The following is a 15,762-nucleotide window of genomic DNA, read 5'->3' on the forward strand; positions in this document are numbered from 1 at the left end:
ACTCTGAGCAATACAATGATCTAGAACAGTGATGGAAAACCATTTAGACTAGAGACAGAATGCTGTGCCCCACCCCCCAAGACCATGTGCAGTGACCCTTCCCTCTTTACCCCACATAGGAGAGAGAGAAGTGCTCCCATTGGGCTGCTGGGCAGAGGGGCGGGTGATGTGAAAAAATGTCATCAGGCATGGTGGAGAGGGGGAGGGAAGCAGCTCTGCCAGAGTTGTCCTGCTTTTCTAGTAACAAACTCTTGGCAGGGCAGGGGTGGTGGTGGTTGTGTGAAAGGTGGGACAGTGGGGCAGGGAGCGACCACGTGCCCACAGAGAACACTCTGTGTGACATCTTTGGCACCTATGCCATAGGTTTACCATCACTGATCTAAGAAAATTCTGAAGGACTTATGACAAAGAATGTTATCCACTTCCAGAGAGAGAACTCTTGGAGTTGGAATATAGATCAAAGCAAACCGTTTTTCACATTAGTTTATTTGGGTTTTTATTTTGGGGTTTTGGTTTTTTATACGTGTATTCTCTTACAATAACGAACAACATGGAAATATGTTTTGCATGATAATACATGTATAACCCAGATCAAATTTCTTATCATCTCTGGAATGGGGGAGGGAAGGAAGAAAGGAAGGCAATTTGGGTCTTATTACTTCAGAAAATTTATGTGGAAAATTATTATTACATGTAATTGGTAAAATAAAAAAATAGAAACATTAAAGTTGTTCTGATGACTTACTTATTTGGGAAAAAACAACAATCCTGATTATCTCAGTGTTTTAGTCATCAATTAAAAACAATTTCATTATGACAATAGAAATCACCTTCTTGTTCACTTCAAAACCAAATCCATTTAAGCTGCTGAGCTCATTTTGCTTATCAACTTAATGAACTAGATAACTGTGGTTTTTTTTCTCCTAAAACATTGCTGATTTCTTCAATATATAGATCAGGTATATAAAGACAATCATAGTGAAGTTATAATCTTTAGATCAGCTGTGAAGAACGTTTAAAATCTTTCCTTATTTGACTAAGTACAGATGATCCACTTAAATCTAAATTCCTTGCTATAGATCCAAAGGCTACCTTATTGTCTATGAGCTAGCTATACTTGTTGGGGCATAGTTAATATCCATCTACATTGCTTCTACCTACACATATATATTCCATTCTCTTTACATAGGGAGCAAGTCTTCATTTAATCTTGAATAACTCAAAAAAAATAATGAATGACCCATGCGGTGTTTTTCTGCATTTGGAAAGTACTGTTTTCTTTTCAAAGGAGATCAAATAAAGGTCCCATTGTGGATTTTCAATTCACCAAGTGGATGAAGATATGCAGGGAATTTGTCACATGCCAAACATTACTACCTACTGAAAACTATGGAATTGCTCACTGTAATCTTAGGGGTCAGTGAATACAAAGACAAGCTGTTTTGGTCAAAGGCTAATGGGAAGGCTGTCCAACAAATTCAGGGCAATTTCTTCTCATCATTGCATCATTGTGGCCTGGTGGTGACCCTGAATTCTCAAAGGCTGAGCCAGTGGAACACATTCTCCGGCAGGTTCTACATAGCTGGAAAGGACTGAGGTACCAGCTATGAACTGAAGAACAGCAGAGCTAGGGGCAAAGAGGCTTCATCACTGGGAGATTAATCCTCAAGTGAGATGCCCTCCCCACCCCCCAAAGCAATTTAAGAAACTATCCACTAGAAGTGCTAGGTTCCTCAATAGAGAGAATACTCTCAGTGAGTACATCAGAGATGTTTTGAGGTATTCATTAAAACCCTGCTTCAATAGTCCTTCCCAGATATGTGGTGGAAAATGTTGTCAGAAGACCTCTATCCAAGTCACAGTTCTGTCACTTATTAGTCCTTTGATCTTGACTAAGAGACTTCTTTCTTAGCCTTAGTTTTCTCATCTATAAAATAGAAAGAGAGGAAATAAGCATTTATCAAGTGCCAGCTATGAGCCAGGTACTTTACAAATATTATTTTATTTGATCCTCTCAATTGGGAGGTAGGTGATTTTATTTGCCCTATTTAATAGTTGAAGAATTTGAGGAAAACAGTATTTAAGAGACTTGGATAAGGTCACACAGACAATCTGAAGCAAGATGTGAATTCAGGTCTTCCTGACCCTAAGCCCAGGGCACTATCTATCCATTGTGCCACCTACCTGGCCCTAGGACATGGATGATGATAATGGGAAAACCTACTTCAGGGTAATAGGGAATATACAAATTACATGATTCATGTATTTTGTAACTTGAAAGCACAATATGAATCTGAACTGTTATTGTGAATACCCTCTAATAATATGTATTATTTTTCCTTCTTTACAAAGTCAAAATTTTGTATTTGAACAAATATATCTCTGGTGAAATATTTTTTTCTTTTTTCTTATGTCTTCATAGGCAGAATAATGGACAATGCCTCCCTTAATCACTTCTTTTTAATGTTCTTACTATTTAGCTTAGATGAGATTTATCTTAGCCTAGCTGAGAGCTGATTAAGTAGTGGACTCTGTCTTTGTTGTTTTTTGCTGTTTTTTTTAAGCATATGTCTCAAATTCCATCATAGTGACTTTCAGGAGATTATGTAAATGTTGTTTGTTGTCTTGGAATTCTCTTTAAAAGTGGGATGGGGTGAGTTATGGGAGAGACAGTATGTGGCGGAGCAAATAGATGATTTAGGAAGACCTGAGCTTAAGTCTTTCTAATGATACATACTGGCTGTGTCACCCTAGGCAAGTCATTTAACTTAAAAACAAACAAACAAAAAAACCCAAAAAAACCTTACTTGCTGTCTGAGAATCAATATTCAGTATCAGTTCCAAGTTAGAAGATAATGACCAAGCAGCTGGGGTTAAGTGATTTGCTCAGGGTCACACAGTTAGGAAGTGTTGGAGTCAGATTTTAACCCAGGACCTCCTATCTCCAGGTCTGGCTCTCTATCCACTGAGTCACCCAGCTGCTCCCAAGTCACTTAAATCCTAAGACAGCAAGTTGTCTTACTGGTAGAAAGACAGTTTCTTTACTGGGAGTTCCTTGCACTAATGAGATCACAAGACCAGGCTGAAAAATGAAATGAAGAAAAAGGATTTTGGAAATGTATAATGGGACGAGGCTAGAAAACTAATTCCTGTTAAGGTGGGCTTTGATTTGAGGAAAAATGTTATATGCAAATCCCTATTTGCAAAGCCAGGAAAATTAGTGGTAATTAGTTGTATTACAAACATACTCTTCATTTTATGAAAACAGTTTATGTTAGGATTGCTTTAAACTGCAAATTCCCTTATTGCATTCAAAATGTAATTTGGTTTTCAGATCTGCATCTTTTAAGAAGTTACCGTACAGAGCAGAATTGCTTTTTGTCAAATGGAGGTGGTAGATATTATTAGGCAACAAATACATCTTTAAGTTGGGTAATATGGTACTTTGTGGATCTATTCATGTATTTTATGGGGTGACAATAGAGGATGCCATGTTTGTGCTAGCTATGGAGTTAACATGACTTGTAAAATGGCAATATGAAGATTGTTTATAAACAATTCATCATTAGGGTGCCCAACTTTTGGAAGAAACACTTTTTTCAATTGATCACAGCCTTGTTTGGAGTGGGGAGGTGTGGAACCCAAGCATAGTGCTGCTGTCAGTGATAGAAGGGGTACTATTTTTAAAAACCTTCATCTTCTGTCTTAGAAATGATACTAGATATTGGTTCCAAGGCAGAAGAGCAGTGAGAGCTAAGCAATTGGGCATAAGTGAGTTGCCCAGGACAACAGAGCTAGAAGTCTGGGAGATTGGATTAGAACCCTGTACCTCACATCTCTAGGCTTAGGTCTTTCTCCACAGACTCACTTAGCTGCTCCTGGGCTACTATTGATAATCAAATCCCTTATCAGATCAAAGAAGGGGGCCATTCCCCATCTCAGCTAAAAATCTTGTTGAGCTTCAGAGAGATAGAATTGCTTTTATCGCTGGTCTTATGGAACCAAGACTGGATATTGTATATAATTTTGTTTCGTTCTTTCTATCATAGATCTAGAGCTGGAAGGAACCTCAGGGGTCATTTAGAGATAGCTGGATAGACAGTATTAGAGGCAGCTAGGTGACTCAATGGGTAGAGCACCAGGAGGTCCTGGGTTCAAATTTGACCTCAAATACTTTTTAGCTCTGTGTCCCTGGGCAAGTCACTTATCCCCAAAGTGCCTAGCCTTTACTGCTCTTCTGCCTTGGAACCAATACTTAGAATTGATTCAAAGATGAAAGGTTAGGGTTTTAGAAAAAAAGGGAGACATAATATTGATTGTGGATATCCACTAAGTATAGCTTTGGGATTGCTAGGAAAATCCTGTTCAATTGATTGGGGACCCATGAATCAAGGGAAGTATTTCTCATTTGCATTCTAGAATGAAAAAGGACAGTCTAAATATTGTTCTGTACTTGTGCTAGCTGAAAAGTTTGTAATTACCCATTACTCTCTTTTATACTCTATGTCCCAGGCAAAGTGACCTACTTGTGGTTTCCTTGCATTCTCATTCCATTTCCTCCCTCATGGCTTTTGTACAAATAAAGACCCTGAAGTCATGGGAAGTAAAGTAACTTGACCAAGGTCACTCAGTGAGAAGACAGTAGGCAAAATAAATGTATATCCAAGTTTAGCCTATCTGAGCAAATATGGACAGTCACCAGATTAGTCAGGAAAGGAATCAAAACATGGTGTAACCAAGTGCAAAGTATGCTGCATAGTTTAGGCAATTTAAATTTAATTATCAAACAATCCTTCATATGACCTGCTCAACCTCATATATTTTGTGTGATTGACTTGGGAAGTATGAGTCCTCCAAACTTCTTTCTGTAATGTGTATTTGCTAAAAAAGGCAGGAAAAACTGGACAGGTTCCTTTTGAAAATAATCAGATTACAGAGCAACTTGGAATGACCAAGTCCTAAAAATGTTTCAAACTAGGCTCTGATATTGGTATTTCAGTATTCCGGGGATAGAAATAAAGTAAAAAGTGTTTGTTCAGGAAGAGGTAATGTCTTGTTTATTCTATTTTAATGCCTGGCATCTCCAAATAGAAAATGTCTGCCTTGTTTTTAAGGATGTGGCAAGAAAAGGCCCCTTTTATAACTTGGAATCCTCAGAAGAATGGAAAAAACCCACCTTCAACAAATTCAATTCTGAGCCTTCAAGAACTTAGCATAAATGTCTCAGTGTTCATAGTGATGTTACTTGTCATCATGCAGAAGCATTGCAAAGAGAGCTACTCCAGTGAAAATGCAGAAGATATAAAGATGTTCAGGAGCCCCAAATAGATGAGACAATTTTCTTTCCCTCTCAGGTGAGCTCCACCTTTCCCCATGGCCCTGTAGAGTAGAATAGGACCACATTTTATGACCCGGATAATTTAAGACCCTTTGCTGAAAATCATACATCATAGCAAATCCCATTATTTAATAAATATTTTTATATGAACATAACTCAGCTCTTTATGACCTAGGTTTATCAAAGGGGCAGCATCAACATTCATACTTTGGGGCCATTATTAATAACTACATAGCATTAATGAAATAAAGATAAGCACTTCTCTGATGTAGACATGACTTGTTATAAGCTTGAACTCTGGACAAAGACTAATGCAGGGGCTAATATTTGGTGTAAAACAATGTAATGACTCACATTTATACTTCTCAGAGTGAGAATGAGATTGGGGGTGAAGATGGATCAGATTGAGCATATAATTTAAAAGTGTTACATATTTTTCTGCCTTAATTTCTTTCGATTGCTATAACTGAATTCATGTGTGTTGAGTTTCCATAAAATAAGATCCTACTGTACTCCATCCAGATTTATAATGCTACCCCAAGTTTGAGGTTTTCCTGAGCAGAAGCCTCATTCAGTAGATAGCATGATTGTTTACTAGGTGCCAGGAACTATGTGGCAAAAACATTTTTGTGGTCCTTAAGGAGCTCACATTCTAATGGGGAGAAAATAACCTCAGAAAGAAGGCAGTAGAAATAGAAACAGAAACAGCAGCAGTCAGAAATTAGGGAAAAGGCTTTTTGCAGAAAATTACATTTCTAGGACAAGCAAGGTGGTGCAATAGATGAGTGTTGGACCTAGAGTCAGGAAGACTCAGCTTCCTGATTTCAAATCTGGCTTCAGACACTTATTAACTGAGCAAGTCACTTCACCCTGTTTGCCTCAGTTTCTTCATTTGGAAAATGAGCTGGAGAAGGAAATGGCAAACTACTTCAGTACTTCTGCCAAGAAAACCCCAAATGGGGTCATGAAGAGCTGGATGCAGCTGAAAAACAACTAAGTAACAATAGCATTTGAACTGAGTCATAAAGGAAGTCAGGGAAGCCAGGAAATGGAGGTGAGAAGGGACATTTCAGGTGTGAGAGAAAGCCAGTGGAAGAAATGGGAGTGCTATGTATGAGGATCAGCAAGAATTCAGATTTCTTCCTACTGATTTGTCAGTTTGAATAAATTTTAGTAGAAGTGATCTTCGGATCATAGGTTTAGAGCAATAAGGGACCTAAGAGGACATTTAGTCCAACCTTCTCATTTTATAGATGAAGAAATTGAGACCGAGAGAAATAGTGTGATTTACCCAAGGGCACATAAATTGTAAACATGAGATCCCAAACTTCAACCTAGTTTTCTCCAATTACAGATCCTATACAAGCCAATACAAATCAGAATTCCAGGAGTACAAAACCATAGATTGTACTGCTCAGGAAAGATTGTAGACAGGCTTACTAAAAATGAATTTGCATATGATTCACCATCCAGATTTCAGTCATGATTTAACAGCAAACTTATATCCTATATGTTGTTGGAAAGCAAGTAGCAACTTGCAGTCAGTTATAGAGTATATTTACTGAGGGTGTAACAATTTTGGGTATGAGGATGTTTTCCTTGAACAGAAGGAAGCCTTCATTTTAATGGATATGGCTTATGAATGAACAGTGGATGAAGACAAAAACTGGGAAGATATTATTACTGTGATAACTTGGGAACTGCTTATCCCCAGACTAAAAGCATAATTTTCCAACTTTTCTTTCTTAAAAAAACATTTATTATCATAGGGACTGATACGGTTTAGGACTATAAGGCCATATATAGATCTAGAGGTAGAAAGGTACCATATATTTCACTGTTGCCCCCCTCCCCATTTTTCAGATCAGGAAACTAAGGCCTAGACAGTTGATGATGTACCTGTTCAGAGTAACACAGGTAGTAAATATTCATAGAATCATAAATCTAGAACTGGAAGTATCCTTAAAAAGTAGTTTGTCCAAATTCCTTCCTTCCTTCCTTTCTTCCTTCCTTCCTTCCTTCCTTCCTTCCTTCCTTCCTTCCTTCCTTCCTTCCTTCCTTCCTTCCTTCCTTCCTTCCTTCCTTCCTTCCTTCCTTCCTTCCTTCCTTCCTTCCTTCCTTCCTTCCTTCCTTCCTTAATTTTAGCATATATATATTTTAATAAACCTTTGTCTTTTGTTTTAGAATCAATGCTGTGTTTTAGCAGTATGGGCTAGGCAAGGAGTGTTAAGTGACTTGCCTAGAGTCACATAACCAGGAAGTGTCTGAGTTCATATTTGAACACAGGACCTCTTGTCTCTAGGCCTGTCTCTCAATCTACTAAGTTACCTAGTTGCCCCTACTTTAGCATATTTTTAAAAATTATTTTTTCATATTAAGAAAAATATTTTTTTCCTCTTCTACTTCTTATCCTCCTGGAGTAGGGAGGATGGGTAGAAAATAATTCTTGTAACAAATATGCACAGTTTAGCAAAACAATATCTTACCTTGGCTATATCCAAAAAATATATCTCAATCAGTGTCCTGAGGCTATTACTTCTCTGTTAAGAGTTGGGTAGCATGCTTATCACCAGTCCTCTAGAATCATCCAATTCTTTCATTTTTACAGATAAGGAAACTGAGGGAAGTTACATATTACTTACTCGTTACATAGTACTTACTCAAGATTACAATAGTATTAAGTGTCATATGCAGTATTGGAACCTAGGTCCTTAAACATTTAGAATGGGAAATGACATCAAAGGACATCATTTGGCAGCCTGGAGAAGCCTCTGGATAATGTTATTTTATTAACCCTTACATTCTATCTTAGTATCAATTCTAAGACAGAAGAGTGGCAAAGACTAGGGAGTTGGGGTTAAGTGACTTTCCTAGGGTCACACAGCTAGCTAGGTAGTGTCTGCAGCCAGAACTGAACCTAGGTCCTCCCAACTCCAGGCTTGGCACTCTATCTTCTGTACTACCTAGCTGCCCCTAATGTTTTAAAATATATGCAATAATCATTCATAGGAGTACAAGTAAAAACAGTTACATTGAAAAACCCCTCACAATTCCTCCTCCCGCCCCATCTAAGTTCACAGACCCTTTGAGTTCTTTCTAAGTGTGGTGGTGTGGGTCAGTGGACCTCAGACTAAAACTCTCTTGTCTAGAGGCAGCTGGGTAGCTCAGTGGATTGAGAGCCAGACCTAGAAACAGAAGGTCCTGGGTTCAAATGTGATCTCAGGCACTTCCCAGTTGTGTGACCCTGGGATAACCCTTCCATTGCTTAGCCCTTACCACTCTTCTGCCTTGGAACCAATACACAGTATTGATTCTAAGGTGGAAGGTTAAGGGTTAAAAAAAGTCTCGTATAAAAGTAGTATAATAATGCTATTTTACAGACGAAGAAACAATCCTAGAGAGTTAAATGATTTACCCAGGATCTCACAGTGGCAAATCTGAGATTCAAATGCAGATCCTCTAACCCCAAATGCATTATGCCTTTTTTATGCTCAGTACTGTGCCATACTGCTACTTTGAGTTTCTGCTATTTGTTTAGTCCTGTTCTATGTACAAATAGCATAGAGCATAACACATAATCTCTGAACTAAAGGAGTTACTATCCATTTAGGGAGAACCCCAAGATGCAGGTGGCAACTTGGCTTACTTGATAGAACACAGCCTTAAAACTAGAAAGACGTGGGTAAGTCCTGCCTCAGATACATACTGTGGGGCAGCTAGGAAGCACAGTGAATAGAGTGCCTAACCTGGAGTCAGGAAGACCTTAGTTCAAATCCAGACTCAGATGTTTACTAGCTGGATGACCCTGGGCAAGTCACTTACCCCTGTTTGCCTCGGTTTCCTCATCTGTAAAATGAGCTGGAGAAAGAAATGGCAAAGCACTCCAGTATCTCAGCCAAGAAAACCCCAAGTGGGGTCATAAAGAGTCAGATCCAATTGAAATGACTGAGCAACAACTGGTACATATTCACTGGGTTAGGTTGGGTAAGTAATTTAACCACTTGGTGCTGCTTTACAGCAATTTCATAAATGAACTGAAGAGCTATTATTGACATACTGGTTGAAGGAGTTCCTTTTCCTGAGAATTTCAATGAACTCATATGAGATCATATGTGCAGTCCCAATACATAAGCAATAAACAAATATATAAAAAACTGCATAACAATTCAAGAGACACAATTACCTCTGAAATGAGTAGTACATACAATAAAGGCAAAGAATTGAAAGAAAGAAGAGATCTTTGGACTGGAAGTAGTCAGGGAGATTTCATGAATGACAGAGATCAATTGGGCCTTGAAAGATGGGGAGTGTCATTTTTTTGTCATAGCTCTGGGAGAAAAAAAAAGCAAATTCAATTCCCTTGTGTTTTCCAACACTGCTGAAAGCTTCTTTTGCTTTGGGGGATCCAAAAGCAGTATTCCTGGGATGTTACTTGAAAGCTGAGACTAAGAACTAAGGAACCCCACGCCATTATAAGGTTTTCTTGTGCCATTAAAAATATGGAACATCTAATAGTGTTTCAAGTATTTTGAAGATTGAGGTAAGTATAAATATGTATTACTGGTCAGCCTAAAGGAAATTACTTAGTGTTGAGATATATGGAATGACTAATAGTTATAATTATTTTATTTTCTGTGTAAATAATGATGATCCCAATGAAATGCCTCATAAAGAAGAATGCTCAGACTTCTTTATTCAGTTTACAGCTAAATATTTTAATTTGTATACAGGTTTTTTTTTAAGGTACCAGTCCTTCAATCGTGTTTCTTTCTTTTGGAGTTATCAATGACTTTCAATTAGTTGCCATGTCTTTTTAATCCTGCTTCCAAATCTCTTATCAATCCCTTCTCTTTACTCACTTGGTGTCTATCCTGGATTAATTAGGCTTATATGACTTCTTGTATGAATGATTGCCATGACCTCCTAACTGGTCTTTCTACTTCCACCTTTTCTCTTCCCCAATCTCTCCTCCAAACTGCTGCCAAATTATAATTCCCGAAATGCAGATCTGACCAAATCACCCCTTTATTTAGAAATCTTCAGTAGTTCCCTCTTGCCTCTAGAATAATACATAAACTCCTCAGGCCTTTTGCCATTTGGTTCCCATTTACCTTTTTAGTAATTTCATATAACTTCCTTTCATATACTCCTTTCTATAGTCCAACTAAACTGCTAATTGTCTCTGGTACATGATGTTCCATGAATGTGCCCCACCTCTGTGTCTCTACACAGTATGTACTTCACACTTGGAGTGCCTTCCCTCCTTACCTCTTCCTTGTAATATTCTTTTGTTGTTGTTATTGAGTTCTTTCAATCAGACTCTGTAGCTTCATTAAGGGTTTTCCTGGCAAAGATTCTGGAGTGGTGTACCATTTCCTTCTCCAGCTTATTTTAAGATGAGGAAGCTGAGGCAAACAGGGTTAAGGAATTTGCCCAGGGCTACACAGCTAGTGTCTGAGGACAGATTTGAACCCAGGTCTTACATGCTCTATCCACTGTATTATCTAGCTATTCCTAGATAAATATCTTCTAATGCCCCTTCCACCTCTAAATCCAACATCCTAGTTTCCTCATACCTGCCTTGAAAGGTGGGGTAGTAATAAAAGTATTATTGTCTTTATTTTACAGATGGGGAAGCTGAGGCTTAGGAAAAAGAGGTGACTTACCCAAGGTGACTTAAGGTCTTCCTGACACCAGTCTTGGTATTATATGCACTGTGCCATCCAGTGGAAACCTTACCAGCAGAAAATAATAATCTTTTTTAGCACCTATTCCCTCAGGGACAAGTAGGACTATTTCTGAAAAAGTTAAGATTTTGATTGGCACAATCCAGAGGAAAGATAAAAATGACAAATCTAGGGCATGGAAGTGAATGGTTCACTACTCATAGGAAATCATATATTGAGAACAACAAAGGACATTGTTGTTGTTGTTCAGTCATGTCTGACTCTTCTTGACCCCATTTTTTCCAGCTCATTTTCCAGATAAGGAAACTGAGGCAAACAGGGTTAAATGACTTGCCCAGGGTCACACAGCTAGGAAGTATCTAAGGCCAGATTTGAACTCAGGAAGTTGAATCTTGCTGACTCTAGGTCTGGCATTCTATCTATCCACTGTACCACCTAGTAATCCCTTTAGTTTTCTTGCTAGGTGCCATAGCTGGGTGCCATCTTTTCAGTATTAGTTGTCACTAGTTAGCACTCTAGTTAGCCCTCTCTTCCTTTCTTCTGCCCTTATTTATTACTTTTATATAGTTTAACTACATTGTATTTACTGATAACTGTACAAATTATATCCTCTGTCTTCCCCTTCCTAAAATGTAATCTTCTTAAGGGCAGACATGATTTTCCTTCTGTGTTTGTATCCTTAGCACCTAGGTCAGTGCTTTGCATATTTTTGGGGGGTGGAGTGGGGAAGGCAGGTGAGGAAGACCAAGTAAGGAAGACTGGAGATGGGATTAGGAATTCCCAGTGGGAAAACGTCCACTGATTGAGATCAACAATTATAGAGAGCTTTCTGGAAAACTGATAAGTAATTTGCCATGGGCAGTACAGGTAGTATGACTCAGAGGCAGGGTTTATTTGAAACCCAGCCTTCCTGACATCAAGAGTGGCTCTTTGTCTCCTGACTCTTCAGGATATAATAGGTAATTTAATATAGATTTGTTGAAAAATTCAATTCAACTCATCCCAATTCAAGAAAGATATGTCAATTGCATGCTGTTTTCAAGGAAATGTGTTAGTGCTGGTATAATATAAAAACAAAAATGAAATAGCATTGCCATCATTTTGTTTACATTAAACTGTATGATATGACATGTTCACAAATATTTAAATATACTCAATCAGTAAGAATTTGTTAAGGACCTAGAATAGGTATTAGAAGACAAAACTTAGCACTAACTGTGGAGGATTAGAATAGATTTCATGGAAGAGATGGTACTCACTGAATTTGAACCTTGCTGGTTGATAAGGATTCTGAGAGTTAGAAATAAATGTGAAATGAATTCCAGGCATAAAGGATAGATAGCCTGTGCAAAAGCAAAGTGACTGGAGATGGAATTGAATTCCAAGAATAGCTAGTAGCTGAGTTCATTCAGTTTAATTCAATTCAACTAGTATTAATTAAATACCTACTATGTTCACAAAACTAAAAATAGTACCTGCCCTAAAGAAACAGATTTTACCGGGGAAGGGGGACAGAGTAGCAGCCTTCACCCAGATAAGTATTTACATGATCCTTTAACAATGGGTTGTAATTTGATAAATTGAGGAGGGTGAGGGCACTAAAAACTGAAAAGGTATTATAGATCCAGATGTGGAAGGCCTCAAGAGCTGGGTAAAGGATTTTGTATTTTATCCTGAAGACAATAGGGAGCAACTGGTGATTTATGAGGAGGGGAAAGATAGAGTCAGATTTATGACTTAAGATTGTTTTAACAGCTGTGTAGAGCATGGATTTCCAACAAGAGAGCCTGAAACTAGGGAAATCAATTTGAAGACTATTACCTAGGAGCAGAGGCAGCTAGGCCTGATGGAAAGAATAGTGGTGTTGGAGTCAGGACACCCGAGTTCAAATCTTATCTACCTCAGTCACTCACTAGCTTTATAATCATGGTCAAGGTACTTCAACCTCTACACACCAGTTTCCTCATCTGTCAAGTGAGGAGAGTAAGACTTGTACCAACCTACCTCACAGAGTGGCATTATTAAAGTCAGGGATTGTCTTTTACTTTTCCTCATATTCCCAGCAAGCACATACTCAATGTTTACTGAAATACTGATTAATAGTCCAGCTGACACTTGATTAAACTGAGAAAAGGGTCTAACTAGACTGGGGAGGGGGCTCTACACTAGAGTGGTAGACTTATGGGTGGAGAGAAGGAGAGATATTGTGGAAGTACAATTAATAAGACAGTGCATAAAGTTGGATATGGACCATATAGAATACATATGGCTTGGGAAGAAAGAAATTAGAAGGAAGAAAATTCTTTAAAAAGGGAGATTCAGGGCAACTAGGTGGCTCAGTGGATTAAGAGCCAGGTCTGGGAGTCTGGAGGATCTGGATTCAAATGTGACCTCTGATACACCCTAGTTGTTTGACCCTGGACAAGCACTTAACCCTTTATTGCTCTTCTGTCTTGGAACCAAAACACAGAATTGCTTTTCTAAAGCAGAAGGTAGTAAGGGCTTTGTTTTGTTTGTTAAAGGAGTTTCATGAATAAAACTTTAGTCACATTCATGGAGAAGAGAATAAACTATTGGTGTCATTGTAATGCAGCAAACTATATTCTCAGGTTCTTTGAAAATGACTTGTAGTCATTTGAGATTTTTAGTAGATTTTCTTTAGATGAAGATGCCTCATTCTCAAAGATAGATTCAGTCCCATAGAAAGTAATCTAATTGAATCAGTGTGGGAGCATGTGTGAACACTCAAACCCTGCAGAATAAGTAGATTCTGTAAATCTTTAGGCCACCATTCCCAGAATGTACTACTTATTTTGGGCAACAACCTAATGTGATGAGCTCCAATGTTTAAATGAGTTCTCTTAAAAAACAAAAAACCAACCAACTTTAAAATGTCTTATTTATTTATAATTCTTATCTACTTTTTTTTGAAACCCATACCTTCTGCCTTCCAATTGATACCTGGTAAGACAGCTCTAGAGCTGGAAGGCACCTCAAGGGCTATTTAGTCCAACACCCTCATTTAACAGATGAGGAAAGTGAGGCTTAGGAGGTTAAATGATGTGTTCAAAATTACACAAGTAGGTAGATCACACAAGGTTACACTGCATCAGAGGCAGTATTTGAATCCAGCTCCTCTGACACCACAGCCAGTGTTGTGATGTCCCTAATATAATCTCTACTATTTTTAAGATATGATTAAAAAAAAAACATGCAGTTCAGTGTGATCAACCTTTGAATGGAGATATTATAAAGAGCATATGATAGTTAGGCAAAGGGTTAGAATGGAAGTGGGGAACCATCTGTGAAGAATCAGAGACTGTCAGAGCTGGAAGGAACCTTAGAATCCATCTAGTTTAAACTCAGTTCTACAAATGAGAAAAGTGAAGCCCAGATTAGTTAAATGACTTCTTTTTTTTTTTAACGTTATTTTATTTGGTCATTTCCGAACATTATTCATTGGAGACAAAGATCATTTTCTTTTCCTTCCCCCACCTATCCCATAGCCAACAGGCGATTCCACTGGGTATCTATCACATGTGTTCTTGATTTGAACCCAGTTAAATGACTTCTAAAGGTGATAAGGAGAGCAAGTGGAGAACTGGGTTTCTAATCCAGGTCTCAGACTAGTGCTCTACTTTAGCATACTACTTATTAGTAAAACAAGGTGAATTCCAGGAAATAAGAGAGTAGGGACAGGAGAACGCTTGGGGATACATGGTATCCTAACTCCATTTAAGAACACATACCTGGGGGCAACTGGGTAGCTCAGTGGATTGAGAGCCAGGCCTAGAGATGGGAGGTCCTAGGTTCAAATCTGGCCTCAGACACTTCCCAGCTGTGTGACCCTGGGCAAGTCCCTTGACCCCCATTGCCTAGCCCTTACCACTCTTCTGCCTTGGAGCCAATACATAGTATTGATTCCTAGACAGAAGGTAAGGGTTTAAAAAACAAAACAAAACACATACCTATTCTAAGATCCCATCAGACTTCTCATCTTAAGCTTTTTCTGAAACTCATACCTGAGAGCTAACATTCAGAAAGATTTATAAAGCACTTTACATATCAATCTCACTGTGATCCTCACAGCCACCTTGAGGGGGCCTTAATCTTAGATTTTTTAGATCAAACATTTGAAATTTGCAACAATTACCAGTAGAAGGAAAAAATAAACCATGAAAAGTCAATAAAACTATACTATAGTATAATATAGTATAATATAATATAATATGATGTAATACGTTTATAATAAAACTATAGTCAAAGAATTGCATCTGCCTTGTTAACAATCTCTCTCCTCTGGGCAAATGATAGCATATGCAACAGCTTTTTGCCTAATAAAAGGAAGTTTACAAGGCTTGGTCATAATAGCTGTATTTAATTTTCAGGGGGGCTACCTTGTAGAAGAATTACATTTACTCTTATCAAGCTACTCCTAACTCATCTTTCCCTATCTACTTTATCCATTTCATCCTTAAAAAACCAAAAACACAAAAGCCTTCTTGTGTTCCTGCTATCTCCTCAAAAATAGACCGGTATCCTCTCATTCACTACTAAACTACTAGAAAGAGCAGCCTCCATTTGTTGTCTCTACTTCCTTACTCCTTAATATTCTGGCCATTGACACTTTTACTGACGTTACTCTTTCAAAAGTCAGTATCTTAATCCTATGCCCTTTTCCTCAGGTATCTTCATTTTGAAACTTTCTACAGCATTTGACAGTTAACCATTTCATTC

At 38.1% G+C, this 15,762-nt stretch overlaps 1 long non-coding RNA gene across 1 annotated transcript; it reads right to left on the reverse strand.

Annotated features, from left to right (window-relative positions):
* Positions 1–790: 790 nt before the first annotated feature.
* On the reverse strand, positions 791–14,057 carry LOC103106322 (uncharacterized). The gene is made up of 4 exons (XR_001623470.2): positions 13,966–14,057; positions 11,005–11,072; positions 5,177–5,379; positions 791–1,927 (listed from the first exon to the last, which is right to left on the reverse strand). It is a non-coding gene; the product is annotated as an uncharacterized LOC103106322 (long non-coding RNA).
* Between the last annotated feature and the right edge of the window lie 1,705 nt (positions 14,058–15,762).

This window comes from Monodelphis domestica, chromosome 7, assembly GCF_027887165.1.
Source record: "Monodelphis domestica isolate mMonDom1 chromosome 7, mMonDom1.pri, whole genome shotgun sequence".
Classification (NCBI taxonomy): domain Eukaryota; kingdom Metazoa; phylum Chordata; class Mammalia; order Didelphimorphia; family Didelphidae; genus Monodelphis; species Monodelphis domestica.